The sequence below is a fragment of the Halichoeres trimaculatus genome, unplaced genomic scaffold (genome assembly GCF_033239565.1).
Source record: "Halichoeres trimaculatus isolate MK-OKI-2021-1 unplaced genomic scaffold, fHalTri1.1 fHalTri1_scaffold_17, whole genome shotgun sequence".
Taxonomy (NCBI): domain Eukaryota; kingdom Metazoa; phylum Chordata; class Actinopteri; order Labriformes; family Labridae; genus Halichoeres; species Halichoeres trimaculatus.
The window spans coordinates 18,746,536-18,773,662 of NW_027437195.1; the positions used below are offsets into that span (position 1 = coordinate 18,746,536).

Sequence of the window (27,127 nt, forward strand, 5' to 3'; positions counted from 1 at the left end):
CACGTGGTGCTGTTCAGGCGCGGGCTCCTCCGACTGTACACAGAAGTAAGCTATTTTACCAAGATTACATCTTCTTGCTGTCTCTGAATAAGGGGTAGGACACAAATTGACGTTCTTAATGAAGCTTATTCAACCCCATTTCTATTTTCATACGGAAAAGTGGAAACCATTGCTCTACCGGTGCTCATATGACATTTGTTGTTTTAGGATTTACTTTGATATAGCTATGAACCATAAAATCTGTTGTTCTTTCCTATTTTCTTATAAAGATTTTTCTATTGTAAATGTACAAAATACCAGGCATCAAATTGGCTCTATTTTGTCTTTATTAGATAAGCCTCTACCGCTTTACCAGACAGATTGATGTCTCATTTGCTCAGATAACTGTTGCATCTTGAGCTGATCTTGTCAAGCATTATCAAAGTTCACCACTGACAGTTCTGGTAATGTCATGTTTTGACTGTAGCAGAATGCCATTTTGTTAAAATGAAAACATTTCTGCCTATAATATCCCAGCAAGGCTTGGAACTTGACAGCCCCTCCAAATCATATCCTAATCAAGCAATTCTCCCAATTCCAGTGGAGATTGCTCTTTTGCCGTTGAAGCGGGGAGTTTGGTTGTCCTTTTCTAATGCTAATATGCCCTATTCAGCATCTTTCCATGAGGCTATTTGTTTTGAACTAAATCCCCTTGTTTGCCTCCTGCATGTATAATTGATATTGTTGCCCAGGTTTTGTTTGTTATGTGGAGAGCTGAAAGGCGGCACATTGGAGGTGATGAAGAAAATTAGGACTTGTAGCTTTGGTGTTCCAATTGAGCTCAGCTGGGGTTGATGCCAATGAGCAACCTCTGTTTGATGTCAAGCTACTCCATAGTAAATGGATCATAATAATTTAAGGCAGAAAATTATTCCCAATGCACTCAGAGCCTCTGTTTGATATATGTTTGTTTTGCACCCATGTACTTTGTTTGCAGGCAGAAAACTACTGGATGAGATTTCATCCAAGGATACACCCAAGGCTGAAGCCCTGCCCTAAACCTGTGCCTGCACACACATCACATTGGGTATGTTCTCACTAGCTGTACATGCTCAACTCCTTAAAAAACTATGGGGTCCAAAAACTATTACCCTCCTTTACATTTTGTTTCTATCAAGCTATATCCAAAAAGCATTTATTCTAACGCTACAGTAAATTATCTACAGTATATTCCCTTCCTTTTTATAACAATGTATACACCCCAAATAGTGGAACATAAACAGAGTTTGAATGAGAGAATAAGTAGAGTCTTTACAAGTGTTTATCATTCAAAACAAAAGGTGCCTTGCATTCATTTTTCAAATCTGAAAACATAAAAAGCCATGCTGAAAATATTATTTTCTTTACTGATAGTTTTATACTATGTTTTTTCACTGTTTCTGCTTCTCTGAAGACATACAATGTGTATAGTCATTGATATGCCCTAACAGAGGTCACAATTTGCATAAGAATTAACAGCTAGTAAATTAAATTGATATTCAGTGCACATCTCCGTAGAATTCGTCAGACCTTTGTTCCCCTGCCTGGCAGAGCCCATGTTCAGCCCCTAGCTAGTCAGAAACATCTGTGCAGTTAATAATTTGATAAACAGCTTACACAAATGCTAAATTATCTCCTCCGCCTCCACCCTTTTTCTTTCTCCCCTTGTGAGAGACTTGGAACAGTTGGCTCACCTCTCTGTGGTGTTGGGTTTATCTGTCTTTTGTGGTTTTTCTTCCACAGCTCTGGTTTTCATGGCCCTCCCTTCACTCTTTTCACTATCACTTAGATACTGAAGCAGTGTTTGGGGTTAATGCAAATCCTCAATTCTCATCTATGAAGAAAAAGGCGTAGGAGTCGCCTATTGTGGCAAGTTTGAAATGAACTTGGTTTGAACGTTTGTTATTCGCTCAGACTTTTGGCTGGATAGCATTTAAAAACGGTGAAGTAGAATTGTGACATTTAACAACACATTTTAACATTTACAATGCCATTGTGCTTCCATTGAGTTAAAGCCCATTGTTTGCCCAGAACTCAGGTGACTCCTTATGAAGCTGCAAATTAAGGTCTGACATATTTTCCAGGGGAGCATTCTACATCAGAGTGCAAAAGCTTTCAAGTTCCATGTGTTAATTCAATGGTCACTTGTTTCTATAATTGGCTGATACCTCTAGCAAAAGAGATTTGACCGGGCTTTTATAATCGTTTCAAAAAGCAGGCACTCGTAGTTGGCACAGGTGTAGTTTGATTTTCACAAAGTTATATTAAAAAGATTAAATGTGTCCAGATAATGATATTAGTAGTATCTGTTCAAAAAAAGGTCTCATAAAGTTTTAAAAAGGATACAAATTATAACAGTCTAATCTTGATGTGTTTGTGTGCAGGCTAACATGCCCACATCCCTGCATTTAGTTTATTTGTGTCGATGTTTTGTGAGTACGATTTTGTCGATGAGAGGACTGCAATTAGTTAAGTGCTATCAAGTGGATGAAAAGCTGCAACAAATCCCCTTTATAATTTCACAGAAAAGTAAGCTGACAAAATAGAATGGGATAGAGAGGAATGAGTTTTCAATGTTTTCATTTTTATTTGTGACTTCCACAGAAATTGAACACCAAGAGGCTGTGAGAAGCTCTGTTGAGTTATACTCTGCTTATTTTTTGGTTAGTTTTCACTTCATAGTTATCTTTGTCATTAAGAATGAGTGAGGAGATCAGATTCACTGTGATGCTGCACTTGTTGTTTATTTGAATAAACATCAGGGCAGTCTCGAGTGCTGTCTGAGAGCACAATGCGTCAGTGTAGTTTCGAACAAAGACTTGCAGGTCTAATGACAGTGGCCTGTTGTTAGAGCGTGTGCGTCTTGTGATGTAGTTTTTTGAGTAGATTCATTCTCTTTTCCCTTTCTATTTTGTTGTTGTTTTTATTCTAGCATCAATTACAGGTTGCATCCAGAATTTTTCCAATATTTTTACATGCTTGTAGTCCATCTGTCAGTGAGTGAGAGGTACAGAGGGCAGAGTCATCTTTCACGGTGACAGGAGTCTGTGAGCTGAGGATTTTACTGACAACGAGGGACTGTGTGGGACATGGCAGCAAATAAAGGCTGTGTGTGCTGTTGTCAGAAGAGATTCATGTGGGATGGGATGTTTGGGTCAGATTACTGACAGCGAGGGCTTGATTTCTGCTCATGTGGTGGGCTTGGTGGTTTCACTGCTCTCTGGTCTTGTTAAGACCATGTCCATTCACCTACTTGTATGTTTACCAGCTTTTGCTCTCTAGAAGTTTGTTTTGCAGTGAGTGAATTTGGAATTTGTGAGAATATTACTGAGGAGATACCATGGAGTGGAATAGACCTGGGTGGATAAAAAATTTTGCTGGATGATATATTGTCCCACAATTATTGACGATATTATTTTAAGACCAAATTAACCACCAATATAAAACAATATATCATAATAATGCAGTACACCCTTTCAAATGTAATAAACCTTTATTTCTCATGAATTTTTTTTACTATAGTAATTGGGTCAGGTGTTGTGTTTTAGGGCATGCGAGTTTGTTGTGTTGCCTATTTTTGTTGCTGCACACTGGCTCATCTGTGTTGATGGGCCCACCTCGCTTATTTGGTTTAAAGCCAAAATAATTCTACTTTGAGGCTACAGCGTTTCACTTTGCAGGAAACTTTTTTACTCCGAATTTCCACTACGTTAACCTGCATTGCCCCTGATGAGCTCACGAGACTCACTAGCTGCACTCTGTGTGTTTGTACTAGCCTGATGCTAATGCCTCCACGTCCCCCAGGTGACAAAGATTTTGGATAACTGACAAGAGGGTTCACTCTGTTCATTCTGCTACGGAACAAAGGTGCCCAGGTGCTGAGAGTGATGAACAAAGTGAACCCTCTTGACACCCAGCCTGTTTGGAGGCAAGAGTTTAGGAAAACAAACAGGCACGCATGCATGGCGATATATTGAGTCTGGCAAAATTATCAAGTATATTTCATTTATCGTACGGCTAATTGATTCATTGGCTATTGTTCCAGGCCAGAGTGGAATGTTTCACTGTACTTTATTTTCTTATAACATGTGCCCACATTTGGAATACATCACAAAAATGCAACCCCTGAATAAATATTTTAAAGTTTCTGTATAACGCATAGACTGTATAATAAATGGGCATAGTCATGTGAGCGAAGCTGCTCCTCTGATTGAGCAAACTCACGCTCTAGATAACTTTTTAACTGTCAAGTTAGAAAAAATTCACCCCTCCTACCTAACAAAATGAACTATTGGGAGTTGAGAGACATTTTTTTGTACCAGGCTGTTTATTTCTGCTGTGAAAAGTTTTTTGGGGGGCTTGGTGTGTATGTGGTTTCTGGAACTTCTGGAGCCAGCCTCAAGTGGACACTCGACGGACAAACTGCAGATTTGAACACTTCTGTATTGTCTTATATTTTCAGACAGAAGGTTGCTGCTTGGTATAAAATACTTGAAATAAGAATGTAAAATTATTGCAGATGCATAAAAACTCAAGAAAAGTGTAGAGGTAATGGTAAGTTTTAAGATAGTATCTTTTCCAAGATAATGATACCAAAATCTTAATAATTTTTAAGCCAGAATAGGTCAGCAGTGAGTGAAAGGCAGATCATCATATAAACAGCTCTCCATTTGACCTCCTTCTCCAGGAGGGGCCCACAGGGCATATGTCAGATCCACATGAAGGCATTAGGGAGTGCTTTATTTGTCTGCATGGTGGGCATTCCCCCTGGTTTCCACCGTTGGTTACACTCAGTCAACACTGCTACTGAAAGTCACCATGCTCATGTAGGTGCAGTCTATCTGGTCAGATTATCCTTTGGTTGGAACGGAAATTGGGTATAGCAGTACAGGGATCAACTCAGGCCCCTGTTTTCACTGCTGTATTAAGCCGTCAGTGTTGTAAGGCAAGCTCACATAATGAACCCTGTCACCGCTACCACTGCACCAATATCCCCACAACACGCCACGCATATTGATTGCAGATTGTGAGTGCAAGAACATGTGTGCATGTGCGTGCATTTGTGTAATGTAAGTGTACATGCTCGCACAAGCTCACCTTTTTCTGGCAAGAAGCAAGGGAATCATGTTACTCTCTGACTGATTAGAAAGCTCATGCATAGGAAATCACGACAGAGACACTGCTCCCCATCTGCCCGCAGTGCAGGTGAAAACAATTTACACATCAGCAGGCTAATGGATACATTCATAGGGAGCACAGACAGAGGGAACGAGGGATTGAGGGGCAGAGAGAGAAAAACAGAGAGAGAGGAAAAGAGAGGGGTTGTAATGGGCCCCGGCCGATGCAGGCCAGTGGCCCTGGTCATGCGGCCAAGCCAGATAGCAGCATATCAGATAACACATAATCACCGGGGTCAGGGACTAATGAATGCGGTCGTGGCCCAGCAGAACAAGCCTTTGCCCGCGCTAAAGACACTTGTAAACAATTCAGCCGGGTGAAACATGGCAATAATATGTTGATTCAGCAGGTAATGAGGTCCTCCCTGAATCAATACCCCCAGCTAACCCCTTTCCCAGGTGGTCCAGTGGAGAACAGCAAGCCGGGTTGGTGATCGCACACCTCTGCCGATGACCTTTCCGTGGCAGTAAGGACACGAGGCAGTCTGAAGAGGACTATTCTCGTATTGCACAAGGCGCTGAGTGTCAGAACTTTCATTCGCAGCAAGCAAATGAACAGGCAGGCGCTGCATGCTAATGAGTGGCAGGCTATTTTCCACCTTTTTTATCTGCACATTATGCTCTTGACTTTGGAGAAGGTGGGAATTAGGTTGGACCTCAGTGTCAGGCTGCCTGATGGCTCCGCTCAGGAAAAACTGGTAATTGAAGCCGATGGCTGCCGCGGAGGAGGTCTGAATTTGGAAATAAACAGTTTCAAGCACTGCACGTCATTTCTAGAGAGATGACAGGGGGAATGGAAATGAGCTGTCTGGATCTAATGTGCTTTCGCAGCAGGGAAAAAAAGGGGGCCATCTTTCAGATAACAATTCCACTCATTAGGACTTCAGTGCCACCATAATGATGAGAGACCAAGTTGCTAAATTCAAAGAGGACAATTAGGAAACATTGGCACCCTGACAAACCAAGTAAACAAGGACACATGCCTCTAAATTTCACACATACTAGCTTTATGTTGTGACGTACAACTAATAGTTTTGAAGGGCGGTTTAAAGCCCCAAAATTGCCTCCTGCTGGATAATATTGTCACAGTAGTTACTTCTTTGGAACTAAGTGGAAATAGACATATTTCCGTTTTATCATTATCAGTGCTTTAAAAAGGGAATCACACGGATTAAATGCCTGTGTTTGACAATTTTTGGAGTTTTAATTTTCTATGATTTTGATCAAAATATACTTTTGGGGGGATTCAGCTTCCATGGACATTGTCCCATCTACGTTTTATTTATGGTTTACAAACTTTGTTAAAGGTTATAGGTTTAAAAGCTGAGCATCTTCCTTTAAATAGGGAGGGAATTTCAGAATATCTTACTCCATGCTCGGGGAATATAGGAAAAGCAATGTACAAGTTGACAGACTGTACAAGACTTGGGTAACTCATCTTCTCTTGTACACTCCTTCTTCTCAATTGAACATGATCCACCACCATTTTTCTAGGCTCTGCATTTGTCTACTTTAGCACTTCTGTGTATTTTCCCGCTTTATTATCCTCTTTTGGAAACTGCTACCTTTCTTTTTTGGTTTGCAACAAAAAAAAAAACATCAGCTGTGAAAGTTCCTCCACTTCTCCCCCTTACCAACCCAAGCTGCCCAATCAAAGCCCTGAACCCTGAAATATTACTTGTAGGCATTTTTCGAAGGCTTCCTGGAGTTGAACGATTGTTTCCATATTAATATCTTTCATCATGTTTTTTGCATTAGAGTAGAGATTCTTTTCATACTAAGTTACTTGTGCATAGTCTGAAATAGCAGCAGCAGTTAATCTCTGATGCTTTTTAATGTGACATCAATGTAGCATGTAAAAATAATGCAACCTTCCATGGACGCGGCATGCAACCTTGATGTAGCGGGCAAGACCACAGGGGTTTCTTAGACTACGATAGCCTTCATGCTCATGAATAAAACAAGGGGTTTAGGGGGCTTCCTGTGCAGCTAATTCACAGTGCTGAGCTTCCAATCTGTTTTTATGGTACTTGGGCGGAACAATTTCTCTTCCCCTGCTTCAGGGCTGTGTACAGCCAGTGAGCGGATTCTCGGCAGCTTGTACAGGGATAGTAATTTGCTATAATCAGTCATTGTGCTCTGGTGAGTTCAGCACAAGCTGAGATGTGATACATTGTGGTATTTCTTCAATTTCATGCAAATAAACAAAGCAGTGCAGTTTCTAAAATTGCCTTTCATTTGTGACAGGGAAAAAAATCTGCTGGAATGTAACTTGTAACATAACTTCCATGTAGCTGTTGGGTAAAAATGATTCAAAATCTACTTTAAAAAGTCTGTTTTTCTTTTGTCATGACGTTTGTCTTGTACCAAATGGCCAGTTGTGATTCGCACTATCCATTCGAACCAAACATTTTGCCAAATACAATTAAATGCAATGCAGGCCCTCTCTGCAATTAGTAAGAAGAAACACGGTTGTCTTCCTCGTGAGTCCTGTTTGCAGAATCATTACCAGGCCCTGCTGGTTTCTGCAGCACTGAGAGGAAGTTAAACAAAGCGGCACTCACACATAGCCCCTACGTGGCGACAACAGACTCCAGTCCAATCGCCAAACGCAGTGAAGTGAAGGACCTGTGAAAACAAACCACTATGACACCCTTCGATCCTTCTTCTACTCAAACGCACCCTGTCACCATCCGAGCCAATCAGTGCTATCTCAGAGAACGTTAAGAACTGAGAAAACAAACCCCTCAGGTGACAAACCACCAATCCTCTCCATCTTAATTCTACGGTGCACCTTTCATATCACATCCAACCTATGAAGCGGTTACACCCCACCCTCCTTTCTCACAGTGACATCATTATTTCACTTTTCTGCATATTTTTCAGAAGAGCCCATAAGGAGTTCTTATTCTAAATTCTAAACATGTATATAAAAATGTGACCAGATAAATAGGAGTCAGTCGCCGTATCGATATTCTGTGCACACACACACACACAGTCCACACACACACACACACAAGAGGCAGAGGGGACCTAATTAAATGCAGACTTTGGCTGTGTGGACTGGCTTACAGTGGAGCTGGGCCCCAAGCTGCCACAGCAACAGTTCATCTCGGCCAATTAGATGTTGCATCAAAGCCAGTGCAGCCATAAAGCGATGGGTTCACAGGCGACATTGTTGTGTGCGTGGTCAGCAATCAGCAACGTCTCCTGCTGGGAACTGACGCCATTGAGGCTGAAGAGAGGGTCACCTGACAACAGCCAGTACAGCAGAGGCCTGCCTGCCTGCTGTGTGATCTTCTTCTAATGTGTGTGAGACTAAACTATACTAATGCTGTGTGAGGAAAAAAAAAGTTGTGGATAAATATTCTTTTTTTTTGTCTTTAAACAGCCTTGTGTTTTAATTTATGTCATGACACGAACATCCCTTGTGTAACATTTGTCAAAGATCCCTCTTACACCCTGGTACTTCTGTCTCAGTACCCAGTCATATCTAATGGAGAAACAGGTGATCCTCTTGGCTCAATGGAAGGATACCGCTGCAAGAAAAGAGCAGTTGAGCGATGCAATGTTTATCCTGATGATGGGCGCAGATACTCTGATTCTCTTGGTCCTCTGTGAGACTGAGCAGCTGTAGTCAGTCTGCTTCTCTCAACTCAAAGCTGTGAGTAAGGCGGGAGTCGACCCAGGATGGGTTTTCTAGGATTATGAGGGGGTCAGAGCTGGAGTGCTGCCACTCTCCCTCTCAGCAGCCGAGCCATAGCTCCCTCATTATACCTGAGGAGTAAAAACAATACCCATGGTGCACTGGGGCCTCTGGGACAAGCCCACCCCCATGCCCCATACAGGGTGGGGTGGACCTTCTTTTGTAATTCTGAAAAGGAAAAATGGTTACTATTAAGCATATTGACATAAAACTTTGTTTGAGTCGGAGAAATAATCCCACAGAGCAGGGAACACATTTCTTCTCTTGTATTTTAACATATTGAGAGCAATTAAGACGCATCGTTCGCTCTCTAACATCCTGGTGAGTGTGTCTGTTGTAGGTCACAAAGTGTGCTTCAGTGTATGGAAGGCAAATAGGCCTAGCATTTACAACACGTAAAGGCATCCACCGGCCAATCACATCAGTCGGTGTAATTTATTTACCACATTAATTATTTATTTCCTTCAGTGAAACATAATTACAGATTATGTAATGTTAAGGCCTGGCATGTTGATTATTGTCCAGTGTTTAAAAGGCTGCAGTTCTTAGTGAATTAGAGAGTGATTAGTGCATGGCAAATCTACTTCATTCTAAATATGTTAATTAACACGCTACTCAGTGGGTGCTGTAGTTAAAAGCACTAGTAACCTCACACAAGCTTCAAATGTAACACTCTAAATGGCTTGCCGTGGGTTTCTTTGAAAGGCTATATTTAATTATATGCCATACAGTAGCCATTTCAGGGCTAATGGAACTTATATTATATGTAAGAGATCTGGTGAGGAGTCACTTAACCATCCATTACAACTGAGGTTTCAGTTGTGCAGCGCTGTACCAAACACACATGTAAATGACAGGAATTAAATCAGCATTGCAACACAATTTAGATAAAGATACGAGATGTATGAAGTGAGAGACGTGCTAACTAGTGATGTTAACAATGACCTTTCTGTTCTCGTCTTGTTATAATGTAATCTAACAGAACATTGTAGACTGTCTACAATACATTTAGTGGTCTGTAAGACCAAAATACCAAAGTATTAAAATTATATATTTTTTAGGGCAAATTTTGTCAGAAAGAATCAAAAGAAGTTAAAAGAATCCACGGTCAGAGAAGACAGGTTATTGTCCAAAATACAGAATGTAAACACAAGACCAGTGCAGACTAAGTGGTTCTTCAGCACCACAGACCACAGACCACAGAGCCATCTAGTGTTAGCTCTAAGCACACAGTGGACTCTTTCAAATCTCATACTACACAATATTATCATTTAACCATCCAGCAAAATGTGAAAAAGGTGAATCTTAAAGCCCCATTGTCAATTATTGTAAAGGAAATTCTCTTTCTGCTTGATCCCTCAACATACTTGAACATCATGAACACACCATGAAGAATCCACATGATCTAAAGAAATAGTTAGCATTTGTGTTTTTCAAGTACTTTTTGCGCTAAGTACTCCAAGTTTTGAATAGTTTTAACCGTCGTGAAAAACACAAGTTGTCCTGTACACTGGTTTTATTGTGGAGAGCTGTTCCATCACAGTTTCTCATAGCTTGGTTAAGGGTGCCCCCATCTGGCCAACAGCTCACTTGTGTTCTCAGGTTGTAGCAAGCAGTTCAGTTGCTCCTTTGGTTCCTCCTCTGTCCCACTTTCCATCCTCTTCACAGGTTCCTATTATCAAGACTTACCGTAAGTTTGTCACTGTTGTGTATAAACTACCTTTTATTATTTCAGTTTGTCATTGTGCTACTTAAATAGTTTTTTGAATGACAGTGTTTGAATTGGGCACTTTAAGAGGAAAGAAAGCACTCAGGAGTTCTGGGAGACTTTTTGCTATAATAATACTAATAATAACAAGGTTTTATTTCCAACTTTCTCTCTATTTTTCTCTGTTGTGCACATGCACCCCAGGGTTCGTTCAGCAAAAGTTGCCTTGAGAAGTCTCTCTGCATTGGTTGAAATAAGGGTGCCAGTGTGCAGGGGTGTAATTTGCAGCCTAGCCAGAGGATCCCATTTTCTTGTGCGTGGTCACTGGGCGCTGGCTGCTGTTCATCAGCATGGAAGTCTATGAGGTGAGGAAAAAAATTGTAATGATGGACACTGAGCGGCGGGAATCAGCTGCTCAATAACCCCCCTAATTGCTTAGCAACAGTGTTCCAGGGTCTCTCATTTGAGATCAAGAGTTTAGTGGACTGAAGACTCCGCTTTGGAGAAATAGAGCTTGTGCCATTCGATAAGGCGGCGAAGAAATGGGCTCTATCTTCTACTTCCTTTGTGCCCTCCCTTTCGTTCCTCCACCCCCTCTTCTCTCTCCCTCTCTCTTTCTCTTTCTCTATCTGTCTCTCTCCCACTGACCCCCCCCCCCCCCCCCCCCCCCAACCCTTTCCTACCAGGATGATTATGTTACTTTCAACTGCATGATGTATTCAGTTCACTAGATTATTTTCTGTCATCTCAGTTAATTGAATTCTGTCCATCACATATAGATGTTTTCACATTTGCATAAAGGTTAGAGTGGTGAAGAGTGTCAAACTTCAATTTAGACAATGTCACTCAAATAAATATACTGGCCTCTTCCTCCATCTCTCCCCCTCTCATGGATCTCTGGAGGTGGATATTTACGGATTCTGTCTGAATTTAAATGGATCTGTATTCCTGGGATGCGCTGACTCTCATATACATGTAAATATGAATATGAAAATGGCCGGATGGCTCTCTGATACGGGTTTCATGACGTTGTGTGGTAGGGTGTGTGTGTGTGAATCTTTTCAATGATCTTCATTTTTGTGCACACTTTATTAGATTTGTGTGTATCCATCCTCATGGTCACCCTCATGGCAGGTTAGTGACACAGACAGTTTGTGGGCAACTCTTTCCTCTACAGAGGCTCACAGTAAGCACTTCCTCCTACTCCCCTACTCACCGTCAAGTGCCTCTAAGATCCAGCCTACAAACATCATGTGAAATGTAGGACGGCAGCTGCAGGAATTCCAACAGGACCTACCCATGTATAACGTGGTGTAAAAGTGTGCACAAATTTTTCATTTTAAAATCCTGCTTCATGGAGATTTTAAAGTATTTTTTTTCCATGGCAAGCAATCTGTAAAATAGCTACGACTGACAGAGGGAAATGGAGCATAATAACATGTCACACAAGAAAACATAGCAAAGAGAGGGAGAAAAGCAGCATCTCTGACAGACAAGAAAGCCCACACCAATTCACATTTAATAAGTGTCCTGGGATGTCCAATTGTATCTGCTTTAGAAAATTGATTCATGTGTCTTTAACAGTAATTTTCATATTAGCCTCTTTCAAATAAACATCTATTACGGTTTATGTATCATATTGGTGTGTGGCGACAGCAGCAGCCAGAGCTAAAATAAGTCTATGTCAGTTAGTCAATAAATGGAAGCGTGAAGACGACGGACAGATTAGAGTGCTTATCTCTTTTCATCAACTCTGAATGCTGACTGAATTGAAGGTCAATATCTGAGGATTCTCCAAGCGGAGCGGGCGTCTGGAGAGTATGGATTGGCTAGTGCTTGCAGCGCCTCTGTCTGTCTTTGTGGCCGGCCAGGGCCAATTTCAAATGTGTCACAGCAGCATTACAGCCAACAGTTACCTGGACAAAAACACTATACATCATACTGCATTCCTCTTTAACACTCCTACCCCCACCACTCTCCTCTCTATTCTCCTTTCTTTCCTCACCATCTTACAGTTCTCCTGGTGGTCTAGATATGTCACACTGCGGGCTTTGTCATGCCTTGTGACACATGGTGTGAGTTATCTGCAGAGACTAGGGAAATGTCTGCTGAGAGACAAGCAAAGGTGGGTTATTACTTATGATAACATGAAACACAATTGTGTGCTGGTATTGACGGGGAGATTAGCAATCTTTTTTTTTCGGGAACAGATGCTGTTAGCAAAGGAGAAAGTTCTTTTGATTGTAAACTAGAAAACACAAACATGGGGGAGATACAGAAGGTAGAAGAATGTTTTCATTGGGCCATCTGTTTACAGCTATTTTCAAGGTTGTTCATTATTGATTACATCTCTGTTTCTCTTTCTTGAGACAGTCAAAAAAGTGTAGATAAAGAACTATTTAAAAACTTATTCAGCCAGTGTATAACTCTATCTTGCTTCTTTTCTTTCCCCTGGCTTGCAATGAATGCAGAGGTTTTCATGTAGGAAATGGACAGTGAAAGCTTGATAGGCCGTGAACGGGGCAGATGGCGCTCTGCTCTCGCCTCCAGCTTCCAATGTTTGTGTTTGAGCTTAGCTCCAAAATCACACAAAAGACAGATAAAACAACATCAGCACTCTTGTGGTGCCACACATGCGCATATGCAGAATGTGTGCACATGTGTGTTTGCGTGTGGTTGGTGTTGGTTATGAGGCTGTAGAGGTGGCGCTTGTATATTGAAGGGTCTTGTACAGTGTGTCAGAGGGCCCTTTCGGCTACTCTCTTCTCAGACAAAGCTCTGGTGAAGGGGCTCACTCCAACAGGACATGGCTGCTGGGGGGAGAGAGCAGCACAGCACTCCAGACCTACTCGCCTGCAGGAGGAGGCTATCTCAGCCACCTCGTCCACTCCTCAGGCTGGCCAATCCCCTCCACCACCGCATCACCACCACCCACGGGGAAGGCCATGTCTGACCTTATCTCTGCATGTGCACAGATGTCTGCTGCAACACACACTGATGGACCCACAGAAAACAACCTTTTTTGCAGAGTGCTAAAATTCACAAAACTGTCAGCACTCTCCCATCTTAAATTTGTACCAGACCTTCCACTTTAAGAAATGATATTAGACGATGTTCTCAAAGCCACTATTTGCATTCCACATGAACAGTAATCCGGACAGCATCTTATTTTGTACTTTGAATGAAACCGCACACGAAATTCATATACTTTTGCAACACTGAATAAAAAAGAACGTGCCTGCTGAGTATTACAAGGAAATGAATGGCTGGCTTTATTTGTGTATGCATCTGTAATGTTATTGTGGGCATTTTTATTCATGCAGGCAAAGTTGTGAGCTCACCCTTGGCTTTTATTTACATGGTAGTCTTTCGTCTGCTCAATGGGAGAGCCTAGCTAGCTGTAGATAGGTCCTTTCAGATTCTTACAAAGGCCGCTTCAGCGGCTTTTTGTTGCAGTAACTACCTCTTTCTTCCTCACATTTCAAATATCTTTGGTTCAAACCTGGTGGCCTTGATGAACAAGGTCTATGGAATCAATCAACTGCGTCTCTTAGAAGATCTTAACATGGTTTAATGTTGGCCTTGCCACATTGTCCTTTTGAGATATAAACCTCATCCAACTTACGCCTGAGATCCAAGTTTCTTTTCTGAGGGGTCTTTTTGTGTAGAGTGGATTTCAGAGAGGCCTCAGTGTGGGCAAAAACACAACCAGAGAGAGACAAGCAAGGCTGCGGCATATTGTTCTCACTAATAATGAATGACAGCATACCTCAAGTATTTTCTCTGACTCATTCATTCACCTCAGTCAAAAAAAATACCACTAAATCACTCAGTTACAACTTAAACTAAAATAATATTTTTTCTGTCTGAGTCAGTAGCTGTTGTGAAGAATTTATGCCTCCATCTATTATAATATATTCCTTATTTTACTAACAAGATGCTTCACTAACCATTTATGAATAAGTATTTTGCAATACAGACATAACCATATATATATATATATATATATATATATATATATATATATATATATATATATATATATATATATATATATAGACAAACTTCATCATGTTTGTATATATTGGGTTGGAAAAAGTATTGTTAAATCTCAAGTTTAACCAAAGAAAAAGTTGGTTCTTGAGTTCACATTACAAGAAAAGAAAAAAGTTTCTTTTTTATTGTTATTTTTCCATTTTTTGTCACGTGCAGCAGGAAGAGTGCAGTTAGTGAAACAACAGACAGCTTTTCATGCTGGACATATGTGCGAAGCACCATCAGCGTCTACAGCCTTTCCCAGCTTTAGTAAAACACTAACATCTGCCTTCAGTTTTTATGGCTCTCAACATATGTCCCTTCTTTGTGACAAAGCTGTGTAAGGCTCTCGTGCTGTTCCTGTCCCCTAGTCCAAACATACATCTTTAGATACCTGTCAGCCTTTATTATTCCATCCCCTGTCACTGCAGATAAGGGAAGTTAAAGTTTAATGAAATGCAGCCAGGCTTTAGAGGCCCAGCTTTTATAATTTGTCACAGGCTGGGTGCTGGGAGCCCACTGCTATGTAAACATGGTGGCAGTGGTCACGGCCATTACTTCTAAATGACGGAACATGGACGAAGTGGCAGAAAATGTCACTCTGCACCAGCCATTTTCCTGTTGTTGCTTTGCTTTGCTGTACTGTGCTTTGCTCGCCCTATAAACCAAGATGGAGATATGAAATTTGAAAAACACAAATTCTAATAAAACCGGCAGTAATGTTTTCACAGCAAATTACCCACAGAAAGTATCCAAATGCAGTCATTTCCCGTCTGTATTTTCACATAAAATTGATAGCCAGCATGTTTCTCAGGCTGCGCTCTGGGTAGCCTCAGTATGCTTGGGGAGGAACAAATATGGCTGTAAGAGTGATGGGTGTTGAAGCCCTGCAGCTATTCTCCCATTGACTGAAGCCAGTACACTACACTTTACCTTAGGTTGAAGGAAAAAAACTGTACCCCGTCTCACAGTATAGGGCCACAACTCTACTTATGCCCCGTCCACCTGTATAACCCTAATCATAATCAAAGATAGTCTCGGGAAGCCTGCAGCTATAGTGGTCAAGGAGCTCTGTTGCACTTTTTATCACAGGACTGAAGAGTCTTATAACCAGCTGACATGAGATTAAATGTTTTCTGCCCATTAGGTTCTGACTATGTGTATACCTCCTCCCTGAAACCCCAGAAATAGTTCCAGAAACATTAAGAAAGTAACCTAAGTGTTAACTTCCTTTTGTTGAAGCAGTGTGATTGATAGTGCACCACATTTGGCCAAAACAGGGGTAGCCCAGTGTGACATAAGAGAAAAGTACCAACCCTCTTCACTGGTTTGTTCAGCACTACAAGGAACTCTAGGAAATGGCTTATTCCACTACTTCCATTTTGAGCTCTGTATTAGCAAGGACTGCAGTCTCGCTGAGAGCAAGGGTCCATACTCCAGAGCAAACACACATGGAGTACACACACATGCACAGTTCAGCTACAGTTGATGTCTTAATACAGGCAGGATCTAATTTAGCTGATCCCCTGACATTTATCCTTTAGGTAAACTCTAGCCCTCCCCTCTTTTTCCCAGTGGCACCAATGCCAACAAAACAGCTCAGGCATATTTTAGAGCACCCGCTTCACACATCAAAGTGCCCTCAGGGATGCTCAGAGCCTCCTCTTCGGTTTCTAGTGAAATACTCTACATTTGGTGCTTTTTCTTAGGCCCTTTGTGATCAGGTATAGGAAGTCAACTGAGAGTACACTCGATGAAAAGTGTGGGGGGATTTTATTTATTCTGAAATGCAGCCATTTTCAGGTGTTTCAGGCACTGATGAGAGTACACAGTAACATATGCTCTCACTTATGGCAAGGAACAGCACAAAGCTGTTGAACAGACAGGCGCAAATAAGCAGAGGTGGGCTATGTGTGTGTGTGTGTGTGCGTGTGTGTGTCTGTGTGTGTGGACCGGTAGGGGCTACAATCAGTAGCTCTGTGACAAGGGAGGGAGGTGGTGGCTAGCAGGAGGGACAGAGGGACAGGAGTGATAACAGATTGAGCGAGTCTGATAAACTCCCCTCTAATGGTTCTGCCGGTCCCTCTCCCCCTCTTTCACTGGCGGCGGATTAGAAACCTGGATAAGGAGAAGCAAACACTGGCGGCTTCTCTGAGTAAGCAACAGAGAGAGGGAAGCAGAGGAAGATAGAGAGAATGAGGAAGGGAGATGGGAGGAGGAGAGACATGAGGAGAATGAAGGACGGGGAGAGAGGCAGAGTGGGAAAGGAGCCGGAGAGGATATTCAAGGAGTGGCACTTACCCACAGCCATCCATCGTTTCTCCTTCCACCACCACCACTCACCTCCCCCCTAGATCCCCTTATAGCCTACCGCTTTATTTTTGCCTTTTCGGCCCTCGACAATGCAGTTACTGCTTACAGAGCACTGGAACTGCTCTTCGAACCTGAAGTCAATGATGGGTTCAAGTGGCAGGATGCAGGAGGTGTCAAACATGGCCTAATTCTGTGTGGTTAACGGCTAGCCGTGACACGTGCAGGACAGTGTAAACATGGATTACGTTGACGTCTCAATCACAGCATGGCACACTGACAGACAGGCAGCTGACACAAGAAGCAGCATTCAGGCCATACAAAGGTTCAACATAGACATATATAAAAACTCACACACATATATATATATATAAAACCACTTAAATGGTGAAAGTGTACAAATGAGTTTTCTTTATATATATATATATATATATATATATATATATGTATTGTAGAAGTCTTTTAAAAAACACTTCAATTATGTGTACAAAACAGTTTTCTTTCACAATATTTCAATCCTTACACTCCTGTAAATTTCGTTATCCGAGTGTATGGAAATAGTTCTGTGGATTATCTTAACATTACAAAACTCAAATGAACTTTGCTAATTTCTTGTGCGTAATGTCATACCACACAGATGAATGACTTTTGTTTAATTTCTTTATATTTGTTGCAAATGATTTCACATAATCACAGGATTTTCAAGATTTCTTTTAAAGTTTCTTTTGCAGTAGAGTTCAGTTTCAGTAGTCAATCAGTTTAAACTTAACTACATGTAAGTTTAAAACAAATATAAACAATAATTCAAAAAGTTACATAATAGAAAGAAACTACTGACGGATGGATAAAATAGGGCTACTTTTCCAAAATAAGGTAGGCAATAGAGCTTGAATGTCCCTTCTATGAAACTTTTAAAAGAAGAAGCATAATGTTCAATGTAGATTTGACTAAAAGAAATTGTATTGTTGATTAAAAGCAGTTACCACACCCTGACCACAAGTGAGAGGCTTTGTTTCATCTAATATGGAAAGGGTGATTCCCCACGCCGAGCTACCGTTCCATGTAGAGAAGGCTCAAAATAGAGATAATGCAACCATGTAAAATGAAGCCAATAATTATATCCTGCTTTAAAGCCTCTATTAGAGCAATACTCTGTGAACAAATAGAAAATTGCACATCAAGTAATCTGTCCATTTGATTTTACTGTTGAGTATGTGTGATTAAAATTGTGTAATTACATCTACTATATTTAATTCATGCTCTGAACAAGACAATCAAATATCTGACAACTGTGCAACTGCAGTGATAGTTTGACTGGCCACACACAATACCACAAACTGCAGTGAATTAATTAAATGTTTCATTTGCTTCATTGGTCCATAAAAAGGATTCAACCCAGGAAACTAAAAGTTCAAACTGCACATAGCCTCTACAGCACGACAGGGGTGAAACTAGACAACCATTGACTTCTACTACTGTGTTTCTTTTCAGATTGTGCGAATAGGAAGCATTAAAGCACCACTCCAGACAGCAGGAAAAAACACTAGCTTTAGTGAAACTCCTGCCACTGAGTCAAAGAAGAAATAAAACAAATTGCTATACACTGGTGGCAATTATGTTGAGTAGCATCCTAGTCGGCAGGATCGTCTCTCTGCACACAAGACGACGTCTCACTTCTGAGGGCCAGCGAACTTGACATGAGAACGTGAGGCTTCCTATTCTAGTATGAAGTGCCACAGACAATATGCACTCACAGCAAGCACTGCTCGACTCAGGAGACGACAGGCTCCAGTGATTGTGCCTTTGCCACAACTAGTTGTGATTGACAAAGGCTTGTGTAACTCACCATCGACTTCACCTCACAATCTGGTATCTCTGTATATCTCAGTGGGAGAGCAAACAAACAAGCAGTAAATAAGTCGCTCACTTGGTCCCCAGAGGCTGTCAATCAAATGGACAAGTATACACTATGCTGTGTTAGAGAGCTCAGAGCTGAACTAATCCAGTAAATACAACAAAAGCCCAACCTGAAAAAAATCCTCTCTGAAGATCAAGTTTCAAACCACAGGAGGAAAGCTGGGAACACAGAAATCTAATGACTCCAAAGCAGGCATGAAGTGTGAAATCCTGCTTTTCCAAGTAACAGCTGAGCCTGCATGTGACACAGAGCTAGTAAAAATCGTTGCAGTGATAGATTATCATATTTATGGATTCACTGAGTGGAGTCATTTGCTAGTTAATAAGTTGCTAGCGGAAATATTAGCTATTGTATTGAAAAGCTACGTGTAAAGAACATCACTTGAAATTCATAATGGCCAAATTAATGCAACTATTGTTGGGTACTGGAGTCTTTCTGTAGCTGTCTTGCCATCATCACATTCATCATACCAATACATTACACTGAACAAAAGAGCTAAAGACTAATTATTGGAAGATCCACACATACCAGTGAGCTGGCGAAATATTGTCTTCACTCGCCAAATTCTCAATCTTCTTCTATTAATTAAGCAATTTAATCATCCACCACACTAATTGCATAATTAAATCACTGCCTCCTGGGTGCTACTGATGTGCAGTGGGTAATCTGGTGCAAAAATAGCGCTCATCTACAGTGTGGGTTGGTTGACAATGGTAATGGATGGCTAAGACCTCAGCTACACACTGAGGAAAACTTCCTCGATAAATACACAAAAGACAATGGTCAGTTGTGTCACAGTACATTTTAGTACAACTGTAGTGGAGAAATAGATAATGCTTGTACCTTCAAATGTGCTACCAGTTTTTGCCTCCTCCAAGGAGGTTATGTTTTTGAGAGAGTCTGTCTGTGAACAGCATAACTCAAAAAGTAAGGAATGTTTCTTGGTGAAATTTTCAGGAAATGTTCAAAATGAGATAATGAAGAGAAGATTAAATTTTGGAGGTGATCTGGATTACTGTCTGGATCCAGGATTTTTTTGAAGGATTCTTTATCATTGTGAGATAGGGCTGTTTTCACCATATGTGTATATAATTCCACCATAAATGGTTGGATTGCTTTGCAAAACAGTACAAGACAAGGTCAACATAATTTCTGATAGATGTAAAAGTACGATCCAGATCCTGGCAATATTCTGGATACTAAGATCCAGAATATGAAATATGTACTGGGTCATCATCATTTTCAACACTGTCAGGAAACAAATGATTGTACAAACCTGCAACTAACACCAAATTGTAGCAGACAGTCTGCTGAAAGGGAGTATAACATTAAAGTAGGACTTAAGTGTTGGTGACAATTAGACTATATGCTTGGCGGGGGTCTGCGCTCTCTGAAGGCTTTTCTAATGTTAATGAAAGTTTGGGTTTCAGGGTATCGCCACTTGAGCAAAGAAAGATTCAGATTTACATCTAAAATCAAGAATCCATTTGAAAACTGTAAAAATACCCAAATGAACCAGCTTCTTAACCAAACACAACAGAATGCTGCAGCTCTCCAAATGAGCACAATTGTGGTCAGTCGACATGAGTGTGACCAGCACAAACACCTTGTGTGTTGGCATTGTGGGGTCTGTTCGTCTCAGCACAAGACCCAGCAGCTCCAGCCAAGTGTTTAAATTCCTGAAGAGCCTCCAGAAGAAATTAGTATGTAATGGCCACACTCTGCAAGAAGAAAGACCCATTATGGCTTTCCACTGACTGTACTTGGCTTTTCATTTGTGAGCTAAATGGATGCACGTGAAGGTGAGAGTTCACTAGCCATTCAAGTATTTGGCTTTAACTGGCTCCAGCACTCTTGCTTTAATTCAAGCAGAAGGACAAGTATGAATAATCGCTTTGGATAAGACTCATCATAACCACCGGCATGAACCCCCCCTCCACACACACACACACACACACACACACACACACACACACACCACCCCTGCCGATACACACGCTTTCTCACTCATGTTCACACACACAAACACACACAAACATGCACAACCAGCCCCCCCCTTGCCCTCAAAATGGCTGCTGGGGCTTAATGACAAAACACCATTTACTTCATGCCTTTTAATTTGCAATTTGTCAGCTTTTGTTGCTGCTATCTGATTTTGGTTTGTTAGCTGCACACTGTATTATTTTGATGCAAATTTTTGCAGCTCATCTCGACTGGTTCTAATTTCATGTTTGTTTATCAGAGCTAGAGAAAATAGCTCGGGAGAAATGGGTGGCTCTAATCAATGTAAAATAAAACAAAATATCCAATGATTACAAATCTGCGAAGGCTGGCAGACTGTGCAGGGAACTGACACTGTAGGATGAAATAGCCCATGTGGTATCATAGAGACAAAGAAACCACACCCAAATGACACAGTGGAGATGAGTTTCAAAACATGCAAGGTTTTGAAAAGAAATGTCTGTCACTGGACCTTTAATGAAGGAGTGACTGGTTTGTTGAAATACACAGGAGTGTACAGCCAAACTGCTAATACGGGGCCCCAAGGGTGCTCATCTGATGTAATATATGCACAGGCTAATTTATTGCAACAAGACTAATTTCCATTGCTTGTGCTTGGAGTTGCCTTGCTAATTATGGAATGTTTTTTTTTTCTTTTAACCATTTTTTCTCCTCCTGATTCATAATTGCACATCCACATTCAGGGGCAGTGTCTTTGCAAATGAGATGAGGCCTTGCCATTTGGCATGTACGGCCCCCCCACACCCAGGTGAGCCCACAGCCCACACAGGGCACAAGCAACGCTCCAATCCCTCCAAAAAAACACCCACCCTCCCAATCACACGGCTTGGATCTTTGATGGGCTCTGCCCCCAGAACTGCTATGACCATCTCACAAATATCAGATAGGCTGGTGTGTAATTAGACTTGGGACTTTAATTAGGAAAAGTTAACTGTCAGATGAAAGCTGTCACATCTGTGATACGTACTGCTGGTTCAGTGGAGGGATCCCAGGGGGGTCTGCATCAAAAGGCCCTTCCCTGCTGAGCGGGCCCACTCTAGCATGTTCTCATGCGCCAAATCAGGCCCTCTGAGTGGCAGCGGATGTGAGGGGATAGAAAAACAGAGGCACAGAAATACAAGTTAACTGCAAAGGATAGACGAAGAGGAGGAGTAAGGAGGAAAAAGCAACAGAAGAAGAAGACAAGAGAAGAAAGAGAAAAAAATCGCTGAGCCGCTCGGCTGTTTAGCGTGCCTGTGTGTGTGTGTCTCGTTAAATGGTGAACACGGTACAGACACAAAGGGATCTGAGGGAAAACAATGTCGCTTAACAAGACATCACTGGCTCATCATTAGCAATTTGTTGAGGGCATAATTTTCCCCTGCCCCTTGCATAATAGGTGCCCTGGGATATTGCCGATGCTTTTGTGAGCCCTCATTTGGCTATTTATTTACTTGGCTCATGTCACAAAAGAGATCTGGCCACCTCCAGCGAGAGCCAAGATAACACTGCTATGGCTCCACATCACAGTCCTATTAGGAAGGAGCTCCTTTAATTGACTCCCCTAGCTCATTGCCTGACCTGTGTCTCACTGATCCCACCCAACCAGTAACAGGCCTCGTCTCACAGGGCAAAGCTTACATCAGTGTGTTTTCCCTTCTTTTTATTTTGTTTTTAGCTGTTGTCGATACGTTAAATGCCCTTGTTATTTGTTGTTTGCTTTCGAGCACTGTGCCCTGAGTAAAGGTGCTCACGATTCTGTATTTTGATTAAGCTATTCTCTCCTCCACTCTCTGTCTTGTGCTCCCTCTCCGTATGGAAAAAATACAACAGCTGCAAACTGCTGTGGCAGTGTTAAATATGGTGAAACGGCTTGACGGCTATCACTGTCATTAATCACAAAAACGAGCGAGAAAGCCTTATAATTTTATTGTGTGTGTTTCCTGTTTACCCATCACCGCAGATGGTACTGCCAGCACTCCACAGAGGAGCTTTCACCCTGTTGTTCCATCTCCCCCGCTTTCAGTGGCCCCTTTTGTAACAGTATAGACATTGAGTTGTCATTTACATTCATCAGACACATACACTGAGGATGGATAGATGGTCGAATGGATGGATGACCAGAGTCATGGCAACAGCTTAGCTATTTGGAAAAACAGAACACAGTTTTTCTGCAAATGGAAAGAAATTGATGATGCTAGCTTGGTGCAGCACTGACAGATTGCGATGAGCATAATGCTATGCATACACAATCTGCAGACCTCCGGACTTCCTGTGGCATGCCCTTTTTTTCCACACATTGCTCTTCATGAATGACAGCATTCACATTAGTGTGACTGTTATATGATTGTGTGCGCTGTTGAGGAAATGAAAATCAAGTATTTGACCTTGGAACTTACAAGTGGCTTTCTCTTGTGCTGTGGTGGCCTTCAGGATGTTGGTGCAGTAGCACTCTTACATGCTGCCATTGCCTCTTTCATTTTCTATTATTGTTAAGCCTCATATCAAGACTAAACATATTAATGTATTCTGTCCATAGCATAGCAAGAATTTGCATGAGTTTATCAGGCTTAAAGCCTGGCTGCCTGTTCATACTTCTTCATCGCGTGAAGTGTGTTAAATGTACGCACATGCAGCCCTGTGTGTGACGCTTTGACATAAAACTGTGCTTTGGCAAGGCCAAATGAGAAGATAGTAAAATCGATTTCCACATTGTATTTCACACCCTTTCATCAAGCCTGGCCCTTGTGGCTGGAACGCTTGTGATTTCAAAAGCACTTAACATACGCCAGCCCCTTTGTTCAAGAAGCAAACTACTTCTGAGGCAACATCAATGCAAATAAAACCAACTAGCAGAGCGGAGGGAAACTCAAGCTGAAGAACAACCAAATTACCCGTAGTTAATACGTCTTCATTACAATTTCTCTCCCTCTCTGTCTCTCTTTCTCTATGTCTGTCTCTCCCTCTCTCGCCAGCATACCAGAGATTCTCAGCACTAATGATTTTCTGGGTATTAAAGAGGCACCCACTGCTGTCACTCTGGATATGAAACAAGAAAACAGATTATTGTTGAGATCACCCACTGTGAAAACCCGAATGATACTTAAAAAATAATGATGTTCTTAACCATACTCATTAACAGCACAGTGCAGGAAAGAACAATACTCTTCTCCAGGAAAGACAAACAGATTTCAAATTAGAACATAAAGCAGAGAGGCAATCAGTCTGGGGGGGTGGGGTGGGGTGGGGGGGACAAAACACTGAGGATAGAAACAAAGCAAAGGGTGTGGTGATATTATTTTCCCACACACAAGGATTTGTTTACACTAGCAGTGGTTTAAAGTGACTGAATGGTTATTGGTGTAACTTTAGGATTTTTGTGATCATAGCTAACTGATGAAAGGTAAGCTTTAAAAATATAATCCTGAGAGGGAGCTTTTTGACTGTCTGAAATCTTTGGGACTTAAATACCATTAATGCTGTATATGCACTAAATCATAAGGATTGTTCTCCACCACTGTTGTGTTTCAATTCAAACTGTTTACACAATGTATATTAATGTACATCTGTTATGATTTCTCTTCTGAAATAATTGGCACCACATGGTAAAAGAAACAGAGAGTAGCTTCCCTTTTGAACACGGGTTGGCATAAAAATGATTTTTCTTCTTTTAGCTAATTTGAAGCTGTAAGTTCAGTGCTCACAGCTTGACAGGAAGTCCATTTCAACAAGTTGCCAATGAATACCCAGAGCCTCATTACCATAACATAGGAGAACGATTCAAATGTTGGCCTATAAACAGACAGTAAAGGAAGTCCAATGTTCCATAACTCAACCCTTGTAATGGCGTACTTTCCTGAATAGGACAACTAGGGACACAGTGGGATTGTTCAGTTCTCGCCAAGCCAAAACGATTCTTTGTCAGCCAGGCATAAATAACATAGTGTTGATTGTTCTGTCAAAGTTAATCTGACAGCTCGGGGAAGCAGTCATTTATCTAATGACAGAGTTTCTATGACGACAATCGATCCTCCTGCAGACTAGGGTGTGTGTTTGTGTATGTGTGTGTGATAGGGTACAAAACACTTGAAATTGGCTGTGTTAGTTGAAAACAGTAAAATACTCTGAGGAAGAAGAGGCAGAGATGCTCTGTGGTGACATGAAGCTTTGTCCATTACAGTTTTATTTAAAGACATGGTTCACGCAGCCACCACTAAGTTTTCTGTGTGCATTCTTTGGTCTAACTTATTTTGTAGGATTAACATTCGACACGTTGTATCACTAATAAGAACAGGCAAATTATTGGTGTGGGAGAAAAAAAATGATGTATCATAGTATTGGGATTTTTTGTTTAATGATTTTGTATGGTGTTCAATTTTTATTTATTTTTTAATTTATTTTTATTTATTATTCATTTATTTATTTAAATACAAATCCCTAATTTTAGTCTTTTTTATAAGCTGGATTGGAAAAAAGTTGAGATGTCAGATCCCCTAAATAAATATTAAAAACTGACTTACATGTGATGTGCAATTTTTAGGGAAAATAAAGTCCCTGATGAAGTTTGAAGACATTATCATCATCATTCAACATTTCCACTTTCTCTGGTGTTGCAAAAGCAAACTAAAAATAGCAAAAAAATCTGATATATTGGAGAATCACAATTTAAATCAAATTGGCACCCCAGAAATCATAAAAGAATCAAAGCAGGAGAAAAACATCCCCACAAATTAGACTGCTACATTTTTTCAAAACGTAGTGCACATAGCATCACTGTTTGGGTCGGAGTTTCATCGAAATTAGCGAAATTTGATGGTAGAGTTGACCCCATCTGCTGTAGTTGATTGGTTAGCTTCTGTGTCTGTTCTCTTGCAGCTTCCTCATCAGAAGGGTCAAGCTGGCTGTCATCCTTTGTGTCTAATACACGCACTACTGACAAGTACCTCATTCAACCCCCTTCAAAAATGGACTATCCTTTGAGTCCCACTGGCACATTCTTGCTGAGCCTAACAGGTCACTGCTTTGGCTGTCATTTGACCTTGATATATCCTAACAGTGAGTACGTCGCTTCAGGTAGTGGAATACCAGCTGGGGAAAAAGGACTGATATAATTTGTAAAGATGACCTTGGATGCTCTGTTGTAGGAGAATTCCTTAACAAATATGAAATGTACATATAAATTTGTTTTTCCCTCAAGTACCCTCCTTGGAGCTTCTGTTTGTCCCCAGAGAAAATTAAAAACAGCTAAAGAAACCAACTTCTTTGTGATGCTATACATCCCTTATAATGAAATGCATTAATGCTGTGAGGATGCTGACCATTATGGAATTGGGATTATAATGAGTTGAAGGACATTGTAGAGCACCAAATGACCCAGAACAACCAGGTGAGAGCTGGCAGCAGAGAAACTTGAATATTTTCTTGGCAGGAGTCTAGTCTGCTGTGCCATGTCAGTATTTTTAATATTTCATTACTTTAAAGAATATTCAATGTAGTTTCTGTTGAAGTTCAAAAACTGCACAGCTGTTGTATCTTGTTTTGCTTTTTTATGAAATAACAGACTTATTATCTTTGTCTGCTTTAACTAATGTCCTGACACCTTGACAGCATGTCTCAAAAAGACTACGCGCAAGAAAAGGAGGAGGGCTGGAAAAATAGACTAAGACAGAACCTTGACAAATATCATCCATAACATTAAAATGGCCCCTATTGTCATTACGGACAGAGAGATTAAATTCATCTCATCAGACGTAAGTATGACTGGTGCCTCAATAGGCTGATGCCAAGCGGCAAGCCAAGAAGATTAGCAGGGCACTGATATTATTATTTCCGCCTATCAGGGATTTAGCAGGGAGGCAATTGTAATTTCTAGGCTTATTAGTTCACACTCGGAGGAGAGAAAGCCCAGTGATAAAGCTGACTGTGACAGCCGGGCATTCCAGCAGCAAGTGCTGTCACTGTGACACTGACCAAATGCCAGTGTGCCTCTGTCCCTGTAATCCTGCCTAATGGAGGTTAACACACAATACAAAGAGGTCCTCATCAATGATCACAACAAGCAACACATTTGCATTTTTAAGTTATAAGAGCGGTCGCAGAGAAAATCAAAATTAGGGAGGCCATGGCTGGTGGAAATGAAGAGGAGCTGTAAGGCGGGAGGGATTTTATTGGGTGCGCATAGAGATGCAAGCACACACGTACACACAGGCGCATCAAGTGTATTTTAAAGTTGTGTGGAGAAGTGGAGCAGCAAT

At 41.2% G+C, this 27,127-nt stretch overlaps 1 long non-coding RNA gene across 1 annotated transcript; it reads left to right on the plus strand.

Moving 5' to 3' along the window:
* Nucleotides 1-25,854, plus strand: LOC141806451 (uncharacterized). The gene is made up of 3 exons (XR_012599778.1): nucleotides 1-45; nucleotides 977-1,066; nucleotides 25,749-25,854. It is a non-coding gene; the product is annotated as an uncharacterized LOC141806451 (long non-coding RNA).
* The last annotated feature ends 1,273 nt before the right edge of the window (nucleotides 25,855-27,127 follow it).